The sequence below is a fragment of the Amaranthus tricolor genome, chromosome 4 (assembly GCF_026212465.1).
Source record: "Amaranthus tricolor cultivar Red isolate AtriRed21 chromosome 4, ASM2621246v1, whole genome shotgun sequence".
NCBI lineage: Eukaryota > Viridiplantae > Streptophyta > Magnoliopsida > Caryophyllales > Amaranthaceae > Amaranthus > Amaranthus tricolor.
In genome coordinates this window covers 33,188,111-33,206,622 of record NC_080050.1, presented here as the reverse complement: position 1 = coordinate 33,206,622, position 18,512 = coordinate 33,188,111, and the positions used below count along the sequence as shown (strand labels likewise).

Below are 18,512 nucleotides of genomic sequence, written 5' to 3'. Positions count from 1 at the left end.
AACACTTGGAAATCAAGAGGCCATCCACGCCGGGCACGCTTCCGCGGGGAGTTCCGACGGGATCCGGTGCAATTTCCGCTTACGCGAACGCACCGATGCACGCCTCTTTCGAACAATTCGTTCGCATGCGCATCGACCCGCCTCAACGGGTCCTACCTTTCGAGTGCCCGTGAATTCGAGGCCGGGGCCCGGTTGCGAGTTATAATTTTATAAATAAAATTACTTCCAAGGATTATATTACCATAATCACTGAAATGGCTCTTGCTCAAGTGCAGCGGAAACAAAAAAAAAAAAAAAAATTAAAAAAAAAAAAATGAACGGAAAAAGGGGTGCAACACGAGGACTTCCCAGGAGGTCACCCATCCTAGTACTACTCTCGCCCAAGCACGCTTAACTGCGGAGTTCTGATGGGATCCGGTGCATTAGTGCTGGTATGATCGCACCCGTTCAATCACCGTAACAATTTGATTACATGCGCGTTGCCGCCCAAAAGTAAAAAACCAGAGCATTCCGATGCTCGTAAATTCGCAACCGAGACCCCTTATTTCGAGCCTTCTTCTTCCCAAATACTGTTTTTCACCCTCCCGGTATTGTCCGATTCACAAAAGAGTCCGCCGGCTGTAAAAGCCAGGTGAACTCGCAACAAAAAAACGACGAAATATTTAAGAAATCCGCGCAACACTTGGAAATCAAGAGGCCATCCACGCCGGGCACGCTTCCGCGGGGAGTTCCGACGGGATCCGGTGCAATTTCCGCTTACGCGAACGCACCGATGCACGCCTCTTTCGAACAATTCGTTCGCATGCGCATCGACCCGCCTCAACGGGTCCTACCTTTCGAGTGCCCGTGAATTCGAGGCCGGGGCCCGGTTGCGAGTTATAATTTTATAAATAAAATTACTTCCAAGGATTATATTACCATAATCACTGAAATGGCTCTTGCTCAAGTGCAGCGGAAACAAAAAAAAAAAAAAATTAAAAAAAAAAAAAAAGAACGGAAAAAGGGGTGCAACACGAGGACTTCCCAGGAGGTCACCCATCCTAGTACTACTCTCGCCCAAGCACGCTTAACTGCGGAGTTCTGATGGGATCCGGTGCATTAGTGCTGGTATGATCGCACCCGTTCAATCACCGTAACAATTTGATTACATGCGCGTTGCCGCCCAAAAGTAAAAAACCAGAGCATTCCGAAGCTCGTAAATTCGCAACCGAGACCCCTTATTTCGAGCCTTCTTCTTCCCAAATACTGTTTTTCACCCTCCCGGTATTGTCCGATTCACAAAAGAGTCCGCCGGCTGTAAAAGCCAGGTGAACTCGCAACAAAAAAACGACGAAATATTTAAGAAATCCGCGCAACACTTGGAAATCAAGAGGCCATCCACGCCGGGCACGCTTCCGCGGGGAGTTCCGACGGGATCCGGTGCAATTTCCGCTTACGCGAACGCACCGATGCACGCCTCTTTCGAACAATTCGTTCGCATGCGCATCGACCCGCCTCAACGGGTCCTACCTTTCGAGTGCCCGTGAATTCGAGGCCGGGGCCCGGTTGCGAGTTATAATTTTATAAATAAAATTACTTCCAAGGATTATATTACCATAATCACTGAAATGGCTCTTGCTCAAGTGCAGCGGAAACAAAAAAAAAAAAAAATTAAAAAAAAAAAAAAAGAACGGAAAAAGGGGTGCAACACGAGGACTTCCCAGGAGGTCACCCATCCTAGTACTACTCTCGCCCAAGCACGCTTAACTGCGGAGTTCTGATGGGATCCGGTGCATTAGTGCTGGTATGATCGCACCCGTTCAATCACCGTAACAATTTGATTACATGCGCGTTGCCGCCCAAAAGTAAAAAACCAGAGCATTCCGAAGCTCGTAAATTCGCAACCGAGACCCCTTATTTCGAGCCTTCTTCTTCCCAAATACTGTTTTTCACCCTCCCGGTATTGTCCGATTCACAAAAGAGTCCGCCGGCTGTAAAAGCCAGGTGAACTCGCAACAAAAAAACGACGAAATATTTAAGAAATCCGCGCAACACTTGGAAATCAAGAGGCCATCCACGCCGGGCACGCTTCCGCGGGGAGTTCCGACGGGATCCGGTGCAATTTCCGCTTACGCGAACGCACCGATGCACGCCTCTTTCGAACAATTCGTTCGCATGCGCATCGACCCGCCTCAACGGGTCCTACCTTTCGAGTGCCCGTGAATTCGAGGCCGGGGCCCGGTTGCGAGTTATAATTTTATAAATAAAATTACTTCCAAGGATTATATTACCATAATCACTGAAATGGCTCTTGCTCAAGTGCAGCGGAAACAAAAAAAAAAAAAAATTAAAAAAAAAAAAAAAGAACGGAAAAAGGGGTGCAACACGAGGACTTCCCAGGAGGTCACCCATCCTAGTACTACTCTCGCCCAAGCACGCTTAACTGCGGAGTTCTGATGGGATCCGGTGCATTAGTGCTGGTATGATCGCACCCGTTCAATCACCGTAACAATTTGATTACATGCGCGTTGCCGCCCAAAAGTAAAAAACCAGAGCATTCCGAAGCTCGTAAATTCGCAACCGAGACCCCTTATTTCGAGCCTTCTTCTTCCCAAATACTGTTTTTCACCCTCCCGGTATTGTCCGATTCACAAAAGAGTCCGCCGGCTGTAAAAGCCAGGTGAACTCGCAACAAAAAAACGACGAAATATTTAAGAAATCCGCGCAACACTTGGAAATCAAGAGGCCATCCACGCCGGGCACGCTTCCGCGGGGAGTTCCGACGGGATCCGGTGCAATTTCCGCTTACGCGAACGCACCGATGCACGCCTCTTTCGAACAATTCGTTCGCATGCGCATCGACCCGCCTCAACGGGTCCTACCTTTCGAGTGCCCGTGAATTCGAGGCCGGGGCCCGGTTGCGAGTTATAATTTTATAAATAAAATTACTTCCAAGGATTATATTACCATAATCACTGAAATGGCTCTTGCTCAAGTGCAGCGGAAACAAAAAAAAAAAAAAATTAAAAAAAAAAAAAAAGAACGGAAAAAGGGGTGCAACACGAGGACTTCCCAGGAGGTCACCCATCCTAGTACTACTCTCGCCCAAGCACGCTTAACTGCGGAGTTCTGATGGGATCCGGTGCATTAGTGCTGGTATGATCGCACCCGTTCAATCACCGTAACAATTTGATTACATGCGCGTTGCCGCCCAAAAGTAAAAAACCAGAGCATTCCGAAGCTCGTAAATTCGCAACCGAGACCCCTTATTTCGAGCCTTCTTCTTCCCAAATACTGTTTTTCACCCTCCCGGTATTGTCCGATTCACAAAAGAGTCCGCCGGCTGTAAAAGCCAGGTGAACTCGCAACAAAAAAACGACGAAATATTTAAGAAATCCGCGCAACACTTGGAAATCAAGAGGCCATCCACGCCGGGCACGCTTCCGCGGGGAGTTCCGACGGGATCCGGTGCAATTTCCGCTTACGCGAACGCACCGATGCACGCCTCTTTCGAACAATTCGTTCGCATGCGCATCGACCCGCCTCAACGGGTCCTACCTTTCGAGTGCCCGTGAATTCGAGGCCGGGGCCCGGTTGCGAGTTATAATTTTATAAATAAAATTACTTCCAAGGATTATATTACCATAATCACTGAAATGGCTCTTGCTCAAGTGCAGCGGAAACAAAAAAAAAAAAAAATTAAAAAAAAAAAAAAGAACGGAAAAAGGGGTGCAACACGAGGACTTCCCAGGAGGTCACCCATCCTAGTACTACTCTCGCCCAAGCACGCTTAACTGCGGAGTTCTGATGGGATCCGGTGCATTAGTGCTGGTATGATCGCACCCGTTCAATCACCGTAACAATTTGATTACATGCGCGTTGCCGCCCAAAAGTAAAAAACCAGAGCATTCCGAAGCTCGTAAATTCGCAACCGAGACCCCTTATTTCGAGCCTTCTAAATACTGTTTTTCACCCTCCCGGTATTGTCCGATTCACAAAAGAGTCCGCCGGCTGTAAAAGCCAGGTGAACTCGCAACAAAAAAACGACGAAATATTTAAGAAATCCGCGCAACACTTGGAAATCAAGAGGCCATCCACGCCGGGCACGCTTCCGCGGGGAGTTCCGACGGGATCCGGTGCAATTTCCGCTTACGCGAACGCACCGATGCACGCCTCTTTCGAACAATTCGTTCGCATGCGCATCGACCCGCCTCAACGGGTCCTACCTTTCGAGTGCCCGTGAATTCGAGGCCGGGGCCCGGTTGCGAGTTATAATTTTATAAATAAAATTACTTCCAAGGATTATATTACCATAATCACTGAAATGGCTCTTGCTCAAGTGCAGCGGAAACAAAAAAAAAAAAAATTAAAAAAAAAAAAAAAGAACGGAAAAAGGGGTGCAACACGAGGACTTCCCAGGAGGTCACCCATCCTAGTACTACTCTCGCCCAAGCACGCTTAACTGCGGAGTTCTGATGGGATCCGGTGCATTAGTGCTGGTATGATCGCACCCGTTCAATCACCGTAACAATTTGATTACATGCGCGTTGCCGCCCAAAAGTAAAAAACCAGAGCATTCCGAAGCTCGTAAATTCGCAACCGAGACCCCTTATTTCGAGCCTTCTTCTTCCCAAATACTGTTTTTCACCCTCCCGGTATTGTCCGATTCACAAAAGAGTCCGCCGGCTGTAAAAGCCAGGTGAACTCGCAACAAAAAAACGACGAAATATTTAAGAAATCCGCGCAACACTTGGAAATCAAGAGGCCATCCACGCCGGGCACGCTTCCGCGGGGAGTTCCGACGGGATCCGGTGCAATTTCCGCTTACGCGAACGCACCGATGCACGCCTCTTTCGAACAATTCGTTCGCATGCGCATCGACCCGCCTCAACGGGTCCTACCTTTCGAGTGCCCGTGAATTCGAGGCCGGGGCCCGGTTGCGAGTTATAATTTTATAAATAAAATTACTTCCAAGGATTATATTACCATAATCACTGAAATGGCTCTTGCTCAAGTGCAGCGGAAACAAAAAAAAAAAAAAATTAAAAAAAAAAAAAAAGAACGGAAAAAGGGGTGCAACACGAGGACTTCCCAGGAGGTCACCCATCCTAGTACTACTCTCGCCCAAGCACGCTTAACTGCGGAGTTCTGATGGGATCCGGTGCATTAGTGCTGGTATGATCGCACCCGTTCAATCACCGTAACAATTTGATTACATGCGCGTTGCCGCCCAAAAGTAAAAAACCAGAGCATTCCGAAGCTCGTAAATTCGCAACCGAGACCCCTTATTTCGAGCCTTCTTCTTCCCAAATACTGTTTTTCACCCTCCCGGTATTGTCCGATTCACAAAAGAGTCCGCCGGCTGTAAAAGCCAGGTGAACTCGCAACAAAAAAACGACGAAATATTTAAGAAATCCGCGCAACACTTGGAAATCAAGAGGCCATCCACGCCGGGCACGCTTCCGCGGGGAGTTCCGACGGGATCCGGTGCAATTTCCGCTTACGCGAACGCACCGATGCACGCCTCTTTCGAACAATTCGTTCGCATGCGCATCGACCCGCCTCAACGGGTCCTACCTTTCGAGTGCCCGTGAATTCGAGGCCGGGGCCCGGTTGCGAGTTATAATTTTATAAATAAAATTACTTCCAAGGATTATATTACCATAATCACTGAAATGGCTCTTGCTCAAGTGCAGCGGAAACAAAAAAAAAAAAAAAATTAAAAAAAAAAAAAAGAACGGAAAAAGGGGTGCAACACGAGGACTTCCCAGGAGGTCACCCATCCTAGTACTACTCTCGCCCAAGCACGCTTAACTGCGGAGTTCTGATGGGATCCGGTGCATTAGTGCTGGTATGATCGCACCCGTTCAATCACCGTAACAATTTGATTACATGCGCGTTGCCGCCCAAAAGTAAAAAACCAGAGCATTCCGAAGCTCGTAAATTCGCAACCGAGACCCCTTATTTCGAGCCTTCTTCTTCCCAAATACTGTTTTTCACCCTCCCGGTATTGTCCGATTCACAAAAGAGTCCGCCGGCTGTAAAAGCCAGGTGAACTCGCAACAAAAAAACGACGAAATATTTAAGAAATCCGCGCAACACTTGGAAATCAAGAGGCCATCCACGCCGGGCACGCTTCCGCGGGGAGTTCCGACGGGATCCGGTGCAATTTCCGCTTACGCGAACGCACCGATGCACGCCTCTTTCGAACAATTCGTTCGCATGCGCATCGACCCGCCTCAACGGGTCCTACCTTTCGAGTGCCCGTGAATTCGAGGCCGGGGCCCGGTTGCGAGTTATAATTTTATAAATAAAATTACTTCCAAGGATTATATTACCATAATCACTGAAATGGCTCTTGCTCAAGTGCAGCGGAAACAAAAAAAAAAAAAAATTAAAAAAAAAAAAAAAGAACGGAAAAAGGGGTGCAACACGAGGACTTCCCAGGAGGTCACCCATCCTAGTACTACTCTCGCCCAAGCACGCTTAACTGCGGAGTTCTGATGGGATCCGGTGCATTAGTGCTGGTATGATCGCACCCGTTCAATCACCGTAACAATTTGATTACATGCGCGTTGCCGCCCAAAAGTAAAAAACCAGAGCATTCCGAAGCTCGTAAATTCGCAACCGAGACCCCTTATTTCGAGCCTTCTTCTTCCCAAATACTGTTTTTCACCCTCCCGGTATTGTCCGATTCACAAAAGAGTCCGCCGGCTGTAAAAGCCAGGTGAACTCGCAACAAAAAAACGACGAAATATTTAAGAAATCCGCGCAACACTTGGAAATCAAGAGGCCATCCACGCCGGGCACGCTTCCGCGGGGAGTTCCGACGGGATCCGGTGCAATTTCCGCTTACGCGAACGCACCGATGCACGCCTCTTTCGAACAATTCGTTCGCATGCGCATCGACCCGCCTCAACGGGTCCTACCTTTCGAGTGCCCGTGAATTCGAGGCCGGGGCCCGGTTGCGAGTTATAATTTTATAAATAAAATTACTTCCAAGGATTATATTACCATAATCACTGAAATGGCTCTTGCTCAAGTGCAGCGGAAACAAAAAAAAAAAAAAATTAAAAAAAAAAAAAAGAACGGAAAAAGGGGTGCAACACGAGGACTTCCCAGGAGGTCACCCATCCTAGTACTACTCTCGCCCAAGCACGCTTAACTGCGGAGTTCTGATGGGATCCGGTGCATTAGTGCTGGTATGATCGCACCCGTTCAATCACCGTAACAATTTGATTACATGCGCGTTGCCGCCCAAAAGTAAAAAACCAGAGCATTCCGAAGCTCGTAAATTCGCAACCGAGACCCCTTATTTCGAGCCTTCTTCTTCCCAAATACTGTTTTTCACCCTCCCGGTATTGTCCGATTCACAAAAGAGTCCGCCGGCTGTAAAAGCCAGGTGAACTCGCAACAAAAAAACGACGAAATATTTAAGAAATCCGCGCAACACTTGGAAATCAAGAGGCCATCCACGCCGGGCACGCTTCCGCGGGGAGTTCCGACGGGATCCGGTGCAATTTCCGCTTACGCGAACGCACCGATGCACGCCTCTTTCGAACAATTCGTTCGCATGCGCATCGACCCGCCTCAACGGGTCCTACCTTTCGAGTGCCCGTGAATTCGAGGCCGGGGCCCGGTTGCGAGTTATAATTTTATAAATAAAATTACTTCCAAGGATTATATTACCATAATCACTGAAATGGCTCTTGCTCAAGTGCAGCGGAAACAAAAAAAAAAAAAAATTAAAAAAAAAAAAAAAGAACGGAAAAAGGGGTGCAACACGAGGACTTCCCAGGAGGTCACCCATCCTAGTACTACTCTCGCCCAAGCACGCTTAACTGCGGAGTTCTGATGGGATCCGGTGCATTAGTGCTGGTATGATCGCACCCGTTCAATCACCGTAACAATTTGATTACATGCGCGTTGCCGCCCAAAAGTAAAAAACCAGAGCATTCCGAAGCTCGTAAATTCGCAACCGAGACCCCTTATTTCGAGCCTTCTTCTTCCCAAATACTGTTTTTCACCCTCCCGGTATTGTCCGATTCACAAAAGAGTCCGCCGGCTGTAAAAGCCAGGTGAACTCGCAACAAAAAAACGACGAAATATTTAAGAAATCCGCGCAACACTTGGAAATCAAGAGGCCATCCACGCCGGGCACGCTTCCGCGGGGAGTTCCGACGGGATCCGGTGCAATTTCCGCTTACGCGAACGCACCGATGCACGCCTCTTTCGAACAATTCGTTCGCATGCGCATCGACCCGCCTCAACGGGTCCTACCTTTCGAGTGCCCGTGAATTCGAGGCCGGGGCCCGGTTGCGAGTTATAATTTTATAAATAAAATTACTTCCAAGGATTATATTACCATAATCACTGAAATGGCTCTTGCTCAAGTGCAGCGGAAACAAAAAAAAAAAAAAATTAAAAAAAAAAAAAAAGAACGGAAAAAGGGGTGCAACACGAGGACTTCCCAGGAGGTCACCCATCCTAGTACTACTCTCGCCCAAGCACGCTTAACTGCGGAGTTCTGATGGGATCCGGTGCATTAGTGCTGGTATGATCGCACCCGTTCAATCACCGTAACAATTTGATTACATGCGCGTTGCCGCCCAAAAGTAAAAAACCAGAGCATTCCGAAGCTCGTAAATTCGCAACCGAGACCCCTTATTTCGAGCCTTCTAAATACTGTTTTTCACCCTCCCGGTATTGTCCGATTCACAAAAGAGTCCGCCGGCTGTAAAAGCCAGGTGAACTCGCAACAAAAAAACGACGAAATATTTAAGAAATCCGCGCAACACTTGGAAATCAAGAGGCCATCCACGCCGGGCACGCTTCCGCGGGGAGTTCCGACGGGATCCGGTGCAATTTCCGCTTACGCGAACGCACCGATGCACGCCTCTTTCGAACAATTCGTTCGCATGCGCATCGACCCGCCTCAACGGGTCCTACCTTTCGAGTGCCCGTGAATTCGAGGCCGGGGCCCGGTTGCGAGTTATAATTTTATAAATAAAATTACTTCCAAGGATTATATTACCATAATCACTGAAATGGCTCTTGCTCAAGTGCAGCGGAAACAAAAAAAAAAAAAATTAAAAAAAAAAAAAAAGAACGGAAAAAGGGGTGCAACACGAGGACTTCCCAGGAGGTCACCCATCCTAGTACTACTCTCGCCCAAGCACGCTTAACTGCGGAGTTCTGATGGGATCCGGTGCATTAGTGCTGGTATGATCGCACCCGTTCAATCACCGTAACAATTTGATTACATGCGCGTTGCCGCCCAAAAGTAAAAAACCAGAGCATTCCGAAGCTCGTAAATTCGCAACCGAGACCCCTTATTTCGAGCCTTCTTCTTCCCAAATACTGTTTTTCACCCTCCCGGTATTGTCCGATTCACAAAAGAGTCCGCCGGCTGTAAAAGCCAGGTGAACTCGCAACAAAAAAACGACGAAATATTTAAGAAATCCGCGCAACACTTGGAAATCAAGAGGCCATCCACGCCGGGCACGCTTCCGCGGGGAGTTCCGACGGGATCCGGTGCAATTTCCGCTTACGCGAACGCACCGATGCACGCCTCTTTCGAACAATTCGTTCGCATGCGCATCGACCCGCCTCAACGGGTCCTACCTTTCGAGTGCCCGTGAATTCGAGGCCGGGGCCCGGTTGCGAGTTATAATTTTATAAATAAAATTACTTCCAAGGATTATATTACCATAATCACTGAAATGGCTCTTGCTCAAGTGCAGCGGAAACAAAAAAAAAAAAAAATTAAAAAAAAAAAAAAGAACGGAAAAAGGGGTGCAACACGAGGACTTCCCAGGAGGTCACCCATCCTAGTACTACTCTCGCCCAAGCACGCTTAACTGCGGAGTTCTGATGGGATCCGGTGCATTAGTGCTGGTATGATCGCACCCGTTCAATCACCGTAACAATTTGATTACATGCGCGTTGCCGCCCAAAAGTAAAAAACCAGAGCATTCCGAAGCTCGTAAATTCGCAACCGAGACCCCTTATTTCGAGCCTTCTTCTTCCCAAATACTGTTTTTCACCCTCCCGGTATTGTCCGATTCACAAAAGAGTCCGCCGGCTGTAAAAGCCAGGTGAACTCGCAACAAAAAAACGACGAAATATTTAAGAAATCCGCGCAACACTTGGAAATCAAGAGGCCATCCACGCCGGGCACGCTTCCGCGGGGAGTTCCGACGGGATCCGGTGCAATTTCCGCTTACGCGAACGCACCGATGCACGCCTCTTTCGAACAATTCGTTCGCATGCGCATCGACCCGCCTCAACGGGTCCTACCTTTCGAGTGCCCGTGAATTCGAGGCCGGGGCCCGGTTGCGAGTTATAATTTTATAAATAAAATTACTTCCAAGGATTATATTACCATAATCACTGAAATGGCTCTTGCTCAAGTGCAGCGGAAACAAAAAAAAAAAAAAATTAAAAAAAAAAAAAAGAACGGAAAAAGGGGTGCAACACGAGGACTTCCCAGGAGGTCACCCATCCTAGTACTACTCTCGCCCAAGCACGCTTAACTGCGGAGTTCTGATGGGATCCGGTGCATTAGTGCTGGTATGATCGCACCCGTTCAATCACCGTAACAATTTGATTACATGCGCGTTGCCGCCCAAAAGTAAAAAACCAGAGCATTCCGAAGCTCGTAAATTCGCAACCGAGACCCCTTATTTCGAGCCTTCTTCTTCCCAAATACTGTTTTTCACCCTCCCGGTATTGTCCGATTCACAAAAGAGTCCGCCGGCTGTAAAAGCCAGGTGAACTCGCAACAAAAAAACGACGAAATATTTAAGAAATCCGCGCAACACTTGGAAATCAAGAGGCCATCCACGCCGGGCACGCTTCCGCGGGGAGTTCCGACGGGATCCGGTGCAATTTCCGCTTACGCGAACGCACCGATGCACGCCTCTTTCGAACAATTCGTTCGCATGCGCATCGACCCGCCTCAACGGGTCCTACCTTTCGAGTGCCCGTGAATTCGAGGCCGGGGCCCGGTTGCGAGTTATAATTTTATAAATAAAATTACTTCCAAGGATTATATTACCATAATCACTGAAATGGCTCTTGCTCAAGTGCAGCGGAAACAAAAAAAAAAAAAAATTAAAAAAAAAAAAAAGAACGGAAAAAGGGGTGCAACACGAGGACTTCCCAGGAGGTCACCCATCCTAGTACTACTCTCGCCCAAGCACGCTTAACTGCGGAGTTCTGATGGGATCCGGTGCATTAGTGCTGGTATGATCGCACCCGTTCAATCACCGTAACAATTTGATTACATGCGCGTTGCCGCCCAAAAGTAAAAAACCAGAGCATTCCGAAGCTCGTAAATTCGCAACCGAGACCCCTTATTTCGAGCCTTCTTCTTCCCAAATACTGTTTTTCACCCTCCCGGTATTGTCCGATTCACAAAAGAGTCCGCCGGCTGTAAAAGCCAGGTGAACTCGCAACAAAAAAACGACGAAATATTTAAGAAATCCGCGCAACACTTGGAAATCAAGAGGCCATCCACGCCGGGCACGCTTCCGCGGGGAGTTCCGACGGGATCCGGTGCAATTTCCGCTTACGCGAACGCACCGATGCACGCCTCTTTCGAACAATTCGTTCGCATGCGCATCGACCCGCCTCAACGGGTCCTACCTTTCGAGTGCCCGTGAATTCGAGGCCGGGGCCCGGTTGCGAGTTATATTTTTATAAATAAAATTACTTCCAAGGATTATATTACCATAATCACTGAAATGGCTCTTGCTCAAGTGCAGCGGAAACAAAAAAAAAAAAAAAAAAAATTAAAAAAAAAAAAAAGAACGGAAAAAGGGGTGCAACACGAGGACTTCCCAGGAGGTCACCCATCCTAGTACTACTCTCGCCCAAGCACGCTTAACTGCGGAGTTCTGATGGGATCCGGTGCATTAGTGCTGGTATGATCGCACCCGTTCAATCACCGTGACAATTTGATTACATGCGCGTTGCCGCCCAAAAGTAAAAAACCAGAGCATTCCGAAGCTCGTAAATTCGCAACCGAGACCCCTTATTTCGAGCCTTCTTCTTCCCAAATACTGTTTTTCACCCTCCCGGTATTGTCCGATTCACAAAAGAGTCCGCCGGCTGTAAAAGCCAGGTGAACTCGCAACAAAAAAACGACGAAATATTTAAGAAATCCGCGCAACACTTGGAAATCAAGAGGCCATCCACGCCGGGCACGCTTCCGCGGGGAGTTCCGACGGGATCCGGTGCAATTTCCGCTTACGCGAACGCACCGATGCACGCCTCTTTCGAACAATTCGTTCGCATGCGCATCGACCCGCCTCAACGGGTCCTACCTTTCGAGTGCCCGTGAATTCGAGGCCGGGGCCCGGTTGCGAGTTATATTTTTATAAATAAAATTACTTCCAAGGATTATATTACCATAATCACTGAAATGGCTCTTGCTCAAGTGCAGCGGAAACAAAAAAAAAAAAAAAAAAATTAAAAAAAAAAAAAAGAACGGAAAAAGGGGTGCAACACGAGGACTTCCCAGGAGGTCACCCATCCTAGTACTACTCTCGCCCAAGCACGCTTAACTGCGGAGTTCTGATGGGATCCGGTGCATTAGTGCTGGTATGATCGCACCCGTTCAATCACCGTAACAATTTGATTACATGCGCGTTGCCGCCCAAAAGTAAAAAACCAGAGCATTCCGAAGCTCGTAAATTCGCAACCGAGACCCCTTATTTCGAGCCTTCTTCTTCCCAAATACTGTTTTTCACCCTCCCGGTATTGTCCGATTCACAAAAGAGTCCGCCGGCTGTAAAAGCCAGGTGAACTCGCAACAAAAAAACGACGAAATATTTAAGAAATCCGCGCAACACTTGGAAATCAAGAGGCCATCCACGCCGGGCACGCTTCCGCGGGGAGTTCCGACGGGATCCGGTGCAATTTCCGCTTACGCGAACGCACCGATGCACGCCTCTTTCGAACAATTCGTTCGCATGCGCATCGACCCGCCTCAACGGGTCCTACCTTTCGAGTGCCCGTGAATTCGAGGCCGGGGCCCGGTTGCGAGTTATAATTTTATAAATAAAATTACTTCCAAGGATTATATTACCATAATCACTGAAATGGCTCTTGCTCAAGTGCAGCGGAAACAAAAAAAAAAAAAAATTAAAAAAAAAAAAAAGAACGGAAAAAGGGGTGCAACACGAGGACTTCCCAGGAGGTCACCCATCCTAGTACTACTCTCGCCCAAGCACGCTTAACTGCGGAGTTCTGATGGGATCCGGTGCATTAGTGCTGGTATGATCGCACCCGTTCAATCACCGTAACAATTTGATTACATGCGCGTTGCCGCCCAAAAGTAAAAAACCAGAGCATTCCGAAGCTCGTAAATTCGCAACCGAGACCCCTTATTTCGAGCCTTCTTCTTCCCAAATACTGTTTTTCACCCTCCCGGTATTGTCCGATTCACAAAAGAGTCCGCCGGCTGTAAAAGCCAGGTGAACTCGCAACAAAAAAACGACGAAATATTTAAGAAATCCGCGCAACACTTGGAAATCAAGAGGCCATCCACGCCGGGCACGCTTCCGCGGGGAGTTCCGACGGGATCCGGTGCAATTTCCGCTTACGCGAACGCACCGATGCACGCCTCTTTCGAACAATTCGTTCGCATGCGCATCGACCCGCCTCAACGGGTCCTACCTTTCGAGTGCCCGTGAATTCGAGGCCGGGGCCCGGTTGCGAGTTATAATTTTATAAATAAAATTACTTCCAAGGATTATATTACCATAATCACTGAAATGGCTCTTGCTCAAGTGCAGCGGAAACAAAAAAAAAAAAAAATTAAAAAAAAAAAAAAGAACGGAAAAAGGGGTGCAACACGAGGACTTCCCAGGAGGTCACCCATCCTAGTACTACTCTCGCCCAAGCACGCTTAACTGCGGAGTTCTGATGGGATCCGGTGCATTAGTGCTGGTATGATCGCACCCGTTCAATCACCGTAACAATTTGATTACATGCGCGTTGCCGCCCAAAAGTAAAAAACCAGAGCATTCCGAAGCTCGTAAATTCGCAACCGAGACCCCTTATTTCGAGCCTTCTTCTTCCCAAATACTGTTTTTCACCCTCCCGGTATTGTCCGATTCACAAAAGAGTCCGCCGGCTGTAAAAGCCAGGTGAACTCGCAACAAAAAAACGACGAAATATTTAAGAAATCCGCGCAACACTTGGAAATCAAGAGGCCATCCACGCCGGGCACGCTTCCGCGGGGAGTTCCGACGGGATCCGGTGCAATTTCCGCTTACGCGAACGCACCGATGCACGCCTCTTTCGAACAATTCGTTCGCATGCGCATCGACCCGCCTCAACGGGTCCTACCTTTCGAGTGCCCGTGAATTCGAGGCCGGGGCCCGGTTGCGAGTTATAATTTTATAAATAAAATTACTTCCAAGGATTATATTACCATAATCACTGAAATGGCTCTTGCTCAAGTGCAGCGGAAACAAAAAAAAAAAAAAATTAAAAAAAAAAAAAAGAACGGAAAAAGGGGTGCAACACGAGGACTTCCCAGGAGGTCACCCATCCTAGTACTACTCTCGCCCAAGCACGCTTAACTGCGGAGTTCTGATGGGATCCGGTGCATTAGTGCTGGTATGATCGCACCCGTTCAATCACCGTAACAATTTGATTACATGCGCGTTGCCGCCCAAAAGTAAAAAACCAGAGCATTCCGAAGCTCGTAAATTCGCAACCGAGACCCCTTATTTCGAGCCTTCTTCTTCCCAAATACTGTTTTTCACCCTCCCGGTATTGTCCGATTCACAAAAGAGTCCGCCGGCTGTAAAAGCCAGGTGAACTCGCAACAAAAAAACGACGAAATATTTAAGAAATCCGCGCAACACTTGGAAATCAAGAGGCCATCCACGCCGGGCACGCTTCCGCGGGGAGTTCCGACGGGATCCGGTGCAATTTCCGCTTACGCGAACGCACCGATGCACGCCTCTTTCGAACAATTCGTTCGCATGCGCATCGACCCGCCTCAACGGGTCCTACCTTTCGAGTGCCCGTGAATTCGAGGCCGGGGCCCGGTTGCGAGTTATAATTTTATAAATAAAATTACTTCCAAGGAATATATTACCATAATCACTGAAATGGCTCTTGCTCAAGTGCAGCGGAAACAAAAAAAAAAAAAAATTAAAAAAAAAAAAAAGAACGGAAAAAGGGGTGCAACACGAGGACTTCCCAGGAGGTCACCCATCCTAGTACTACTCTCGCCCAAGCACGCTTAACTGCGGAGTTCTGATGGGATCCGGTGCATTAGTGCTGGTATGATCGCACCCGTTCAATCACCGTAACAATTTGATTACATGCGCGTTGCCGCCCAAAAGTAAAAAACCAGAGCATTCCGAAGCTCGTAAATTCGCAACCGAGACCCCTTATTTCGAGCCTTCTTCTTCCCAAATACTGTTTTTCACCCTCCCGGTATTGTCCGATTCACAAAAGAGTCCGCCGGCTGTAAAAGCCAGGTGAACTCGCAACAAAAAAAACGACGAAATATTTAAGAAATCCGCGCAACACTTGGAAATCAAGAGGCCATCCACGCCGGGCACGCTTCCGCGGGGAGTTCCGACGGGATCCGGTGCAATTTCCGCTTACGCGAACGCACCGATGCACGCCTCTTTCGAACAATTCGTTCGCATGCGCATCGACCCGCCTCAACGGGTCCTACCTTTCGAGTGCCCGTGAATTCGAGGCCGGGGCCCGGTTGCGAGTTATAATTTTATAAATAAAATTACTTCCAAGGAATATATTACCATAATCACTGAAATGGCTCTTGCTCAAGTGCAGCGGAAACAAAAAAAAAAAAAAATTAAAAAAAAAAAAAAGAACGGAAAAAGGGGTGCAACACGAGGACTTCCCAGGAGGTCACCCATCCTAGTACTACTCTCGCCCAAGCACGCTTAACTGCGGAGTTCTGATGGGATCCGGTGCATTAGTGCTGGTATGATCGCACCCGTTCAATCACCGTAACAATTTGATTACATGCGCGTTGCCGCCCAAAAGTAAAAAACCAGAGCATTCCGAAGCTCGTAAATTCGCAACCGAGACCCCTTATTTCGAGCCTTCTTCTTCCCAAATACTGTTTTTCACCCTCCCGGTATTGTCCGATTCACAAAAGAGTCCGCCGGCTGTAAAAGCCAGGTGAACTCGCAACAAAAAAACGACGAAATATTTAAGAAATCCGCGCAACACTTGGAAATCAAGAGGCCATCCACGCCGGGCACGCTTCCGCGGGGAGTTCCGACGGGATCCGGTGCAATTTCCGCTTACGCGAACGCACCGATGCACGCCTCTTTCGAACAATTCGTTCGCATGCGCATCGACCCGCCTCAACGGGTCCTACCTTTCGAGTGCCCGTGAATTCGAGGCCGGGGCCCGGTTGCGAGTTATAATTTTATAAATAAAATTACTTCCAAGGATTATATTACCATAATCACTGAAATGGCTCTTGCTCAAGTGCAGCGGAAACAAAAAAAAAAAAAAATTAAAAAAAAAAAAAAGAACGGAAAAAGGGGTGCAACACGAGGACTTCCCAGGAGGTCACCCATCCTAGTACTACTCTCGCCCAAGCACGCTTAACTGCGGAGTTCTGATGGGATCCGGTGCATTAGTGCTGGTATGATCGCACCCGTTCAATCACCGTAACAATTTGATTACATGCGCGTTGCCGCCCAAAAGTAAAAAACCAGAGCATTCCGAAGCTCGTAAATTCGCAACCGAGACCCCTTATTTCGAGCCTTCTTCTTCCCAAATACTGTTTTTCACCCTCCCGGTATTGTCCGATTCACAAAAGAGTCCGCCGGCTGTAAAAGCCAGGTGAACTCGCAACAAAAAAACGACGAAATATTTAAGAAATCCGCGCAACACTTGGAAATCAAGAGGCCATCCACGCCGGGCACGCTTCCGCGGGGAGTTCCGACGGGATCCGGTGCAATTTCCGCTTACGCGAACGCACCGATGCACGCCTCTTTCGAACAATTCGTTCGCATGCGCATCGACCCGCCTCAACGGGTCCTACCTTTCGAGTGCCCGTGAATTCGAGGCCGGGGCCCGGTTGCGAGTTATAATTTTATAAATAAAATTACTTCCAAGGATTATATTACCATAATCACTGAAATGGCTCTTGCTCAAGTGCAGCGGAAACAAAAAAAAAAAAAAATTAAAAAAAAAAAAAAGAACGGAAAAAGGGGTGCAACACGAGGACTTCCCAGGAGGTCACCCATCCTAGTACTACTCTCGCCCAAGCACGCTTAACTGCGGAGTTCTGATGGGATCCGGTGCATTAGTGCTGGTATGATCGCACCCGTTCAATCACCGTAACAATTTGATTACATGCGCGTTGCCGCCCAAAAGTAAAAAACCAGAGCATTCCGAAGCTCGTAAATTCGCAACCGAGACCCCTTATTTCGAGCCTTCTTCTTCCCAAATACTGTTTTTCACCCTCCCGGTATTGTCCGATTCACAAAAGAGTCCGCCGGCTGTAAAAGCCAGGTGAACTCGCAACAAAAAAAACGACGAAATATTTAAGAAATCCGCGCAACACTTGGAAATCAAGAGGCCATCCACGCCGGGCACGCTTCCGCGGGGAGTTCCGACGGGATCCGGTGCAATTTCCGCTTACGCGAACGCACCGATGCACGCCTCTTTCGAACAATTCGTTCGCATGCGCATCGACCCGCCTCAACGGGTCCTACCTTTCGAGTGCCCGTGAATTCGAGGCCGGGGCCCGGTTGCGAGTTATAATTTTATAAATAAAATTACTTCCAAGGAATATATTACCATAATCACTGAAATGGCTCTTGCTCAAGTGCAGCGGAAACAAAAAAAAAAAAAAATTAAAAAAAAAAAAAAGAACGGAAAAAGGGGTGCAACACGAGGACTTCCCAGGAGGTCACCCATCCTAGTACTACTCTCGCCCAAGCACGCTTAACTGCGGAGTTCTGATGGGATCCGGTGCATTAGTGCTGGTATGATCGCACCCGTTCAATCACCGTAACAATTTGATTACATGCGCGTTGCCGCCCAAAAGTAAAAAACCAGAGCATTCCGAAGCTCGTAAATTCGCAACCGAGACCCCTTATTTCGAGCCTTCTTCTTCCCAAATACTGTTTTTCACCCTCCCGGTATTGTCCGATTCACAAAAGAGTCCGCCGGCTGTAAAAGCCAGGTGAACTCGCAACAAAAAAACGACGAAATATTTAAGAAATCCGCGCAACACTTGGAAATCAAGAGGCCATCCACGCCGGGCACGCTTCCGCGGGGAGTTCCGACGGGATCCGGTGCAATTTCCGCTTACGCGAACGCACCGATGCACGCCTCTTTCGAACAATTCGTTCGCATGCGCATCGACCCGCCTCAACGGGTCCTACCTTTCGAGTGCCCGTGAATTCGAGGCCGGGGCCCGGTTGCGAGTTATAATTTTATAAATAAAATTACTTCCAAGGATTATATTACCATAATCACTGAAATGGCTCTTGCTCAAGTGCAGCGGA

General features: G+C 48.2%; 27 non-coding genes across 27 annotated transcripts; all 27 read right to left on the bottom strand.

Moving 5' to 3' along the window:
* Positions 1 to 326: 326 nt before the first annotated feature.
* On the bottom strand, positions 327 to 445 carry LOC130812296 (5S ribosomal RNA). The gene has a single exon (XR_009041891.1). It is a non-coding gene; the product is annotated as a 5S ribosomal RNA (ribosomal RNA).
* Positions 446 to 1,002: 557 nt separating this feature from the next.
* Positions 1,003 to 1,121, bottom strand: LOC130812295 (5S ribosomal RNA). The gene has a single exon (XR_009041890.1). It is a non-coding gene; the product is annotated as a 5S ribosomal RNA (ribosomal RNA).
* A 557-nt stretch (positions 1,122 to 1,678) lies between these two features.
* LOC130812292 (5S ribosomal RNA) lies at positions 1,679 to 1,797 on the bottom strand. The gene has a single exon (XR_009041888.1). It is a non-coding gene; the product is annotated as a 5S ribosomal RNA (ribosomal RNA).
* A 557-nt stretch (positions 1,798 to 2,354) lies between these two features.
* Positions 2,355 to 2,473, bottom strand: LOC130812291 (5S ribosomal RNA). The gene has a single exon (XR_009041887.1). It is a non-coding gene; the product is annotated as a 5S ribosomal RNA (ribosomal RNA).
* Positions 2,474 to 3,030: 557 nt separating this feature from the next.
* On the bottom strand, positions 3,031 to 3,149 carry LOC130812290 (5S ribosomal RNA). The gene has a single exon (XR_009041886.1). It is a non-coding gene; the product is annotated as a 5S ribosomal RNA (ribosomal RNA).
* Positions 3,150 to 3,705: 556 nt separating this feature from the next.
* LOC130812289 (5S ribosomal RNA) lies at positions 3,706 to 3,824 on the bottom strand. Its single transcript, XR_009041885.1, has one exon. It is a non-coding gene; the product is annotated as a 5S ribosomal RNA (ribosomal RNA).
* A 549-nt stretch (positions 3,825 to 4,373) lies between these two features.
* LOC130812288 (5S ribosomal RNA) lies at positions 4,374 to 4,492 on the bottom strand. Its single transcript, XR_009041884.1, has one exon. It is a non-coding gene; the product is annotated as a 5S ribosomal RNA (ribosomal RNA).
* Positions 4,493 to 5,049: 557 nt separating this feature from the next.
* On the bottom strand, positions 5,050 to 5,168 carry LOC130812287 (5S ribosomal RNA). The gene has a single exon (XR_009041883.1). It is a non-coding gene; the product is annotated as a 5S ribosomal RNA (ribosomal RNA).
* Positions 5,169 to 5,725: 557 nt separating this feature from the next.
* On the bottom strand, positions 5,726 to 5,844 carry LOC130812286 (5S ribosomal RNA). Its single transcript, XR_009041882.1, has one exon. It is a non-coding gene; the product is annotated as a 5S ribosomal RNA (ribosomal RNA).
* Positions 5,845 to 6,401: 557 nt separating this feature from the next.
* On the bottom strand, positions 6,402 to 6,520 carry LOC130812285 (5S ribosomal RNA). Its single transcript, XR_009041881.1, has one exon. It is a non-coding gene; the product is annotated as a 5S ribosomal RNA (ribosomal RNA).
* A 556-nt stretch (positions 6,521 to 7,076) lies between these two features.
* LOC130812284 (5S ribosomal RNA) lies at positions 7,077 to 7,195 on the bottom strand. Its single transcript, XR_009041880.1, has one exon. It is a non-coding gene; the product is annotated as a 5S ribosomal RNA (ribosomal RNA).
* Positions 7,196 to 7,752: 557 nt separating this feature from the next.
* Positions 7,753 to 7,871, bottom strand: LOC130812283 (5S ribosomal RNA). Its single transcript, XR_009041879.1, has one exon. It is a non-coding gene; the product is annotated as a 5S ribosomal RNA (ribosomal RNA).
* A 557-nt stretch (positions 7,872 to 8,428) lies between these two features.
* LOC130812281 (5S ribosomal RNA) lies at positions 8,429 to 8,547 on the bottom strand. Its single transcript, XR_009041877.1, has one exon. It is a non-coding gene; the product is annotated as a 5S ribosomal RNA (ribosomal RNA).
* Positions 8,548 to 9,096: 549 nt separating this feature from the next.
* Positions 9,097 to 9,215, bottom strand: LOC130812280 (5S ribosomal RNA). The gene has a single exon (XR_009041876.1). It is a non-coding gene; the product is annotated as a 5S ribosomal RNA (ribosomal RNA).
* Positions 9,216 to 9,771: 556 nt separating this feature from the next.
* Positions 9,772 to 9,890, bottom strand: LOC130812279 (5S ribosomal RNA). Its single transcript, XR_009041875.1, has one exon. It is a non-coding gene; the product is annotated as a 5S ribosomal RNA (ribosomal RNA).
* A 556-nt stretch (positions 9,891 to 10,446) lies between these two features.
* On the bottom strand, positions 10,447 to 10,565 carry LOC130812278 (5S ribosomal RNA). The gene has a single exon (XR_009041874.1). It is a non-coding gene; the product is annotated as a 5S ribosomal RNA (ribosomal RNA).
* Positions 10,566 to 11,121: 556 nt separating this feature from the next.
* Positions 11,122 to 11,240, bottom strand: LOC130812276 (5S ribosomal RNA). The gene has a single exon (XR_009041873.1). It is a non-coding gene; the product is annotated as a 5S ribosomal RNA (ribosomal RNA).
* Positions 11,241 to 11,801: 561 nt separating this feature from the next.
* On the bottom strand, positions 11,802 to 11,920 carry LOC130812275 (5S ribosomal RNA). Its single transcript, XR_009041872.1, has one exon. It is a non-coding gene; the product is annotated as a 5S ribosomal RNA (ribosomal RNA).
* Positions 11,921 to 12,480: 560 nt separating this feature from the next.
* Positions 12,481 to 12,599, bottom strand: LOC130812274 (5S ribosomal RNA). Its single transcript, XR_009041871.1, has one exon. It is a non-coding gene; the product is annotated as a 5S ribosomal RNA (ribosomal RNA).
* A 556-nt stretch (positions 12,600 to 13,155) lies between these two features.
* On the bottom strand, positions 13,156 to 13,274 carry LOC130812273 (5S ribosomal RNA). The gene has a single exon (XR_009041870.1). It is a non-coding gene; the product is annotated as a 5S ribosomal RNA (ribosomal RNA).
* A 556-nt stretch (positions 13,275 to 13,830) lies between these two features.
* Positions 13,831 to 13,949, bottom strand: LOC130812272 (5S ribosomal RNA). The gene has a single exon (XR_009041869.1). It is a non-coding gene; the product is annotated as a 5S ribosomal RNA (ribosomal RNA).
* Positions 13,950 to 14,505: 556 nt separating this feature from the next.
* Positions 14,506 to 14,624, bottom strand: LOC130812271 (5S ribosomal RNA). Its single transcript, XR_009041868.1, has one exon. It is a non-coding gene; the product is annotated as a 5S ribosomal RNA (ribosomal RNA).
* Positions 14,625 to 15,180: 556 nt separating this feature from the next.
* Positions 15,181 to 15,299, bottom strand: LOC130812269 (5S ribosomal RNA). Its single transcript, XR_009041866.1, has one exon. It is a non-coding gene; the product is annotated as a 5S ribosomal RNA (ribosomal RNA).
* A 557-nt stretch (positions 15,300 to 15,856) lies between these two features.
* On the bottom strand, positions 15,857 to 15,975 carry LOC130812268 (5S ribosomal RNA). Its single transcript, XR_009041865.1, has one exon. It is a non-coding gene; the product is annotated as a 5S ribosomal RNA (ribosomal RNA).
* A 556-nt stretch (positions 15,976 to 16,531) lies between these two features.
* LOC130812267 (5S ribosomal RNA) lies at positions 16,532 to 16,650 on the bottom strand. Its single transcript, XR_009041864.1, has one exon. It is a non-coding gene; the product is annotated as a 5S ribosomal RNA (ribosomal RNA).
* Positions 16,651 to 17,206: 556 nt separating this feature from the next.
* Positions 17,207 to 17,325, bottom strand: LOC130812266 (5S ribosomal RNA). Its single transcript, XR_009041863.1, has one exon. It is a non-coding gene; the product is annotated as a 5S ribosomal RNA (ribosomal RNA).
* Positions 17,326 to 17,882: 557 nt separating this feature from the next.
* LOC130812265 (5S ribosomal RNA) lies at positions 17,883 to 18,001 on the bottom strand. Its single transcript, XR_009041862.1, has one exon. It is a non-coding gene; the product is annotated as a 5S ribosomal RNA (ribosomal RNA).
* Between the last annotated feature and the right edge of the window lie 511 nt (positions 18,002 to 18,512).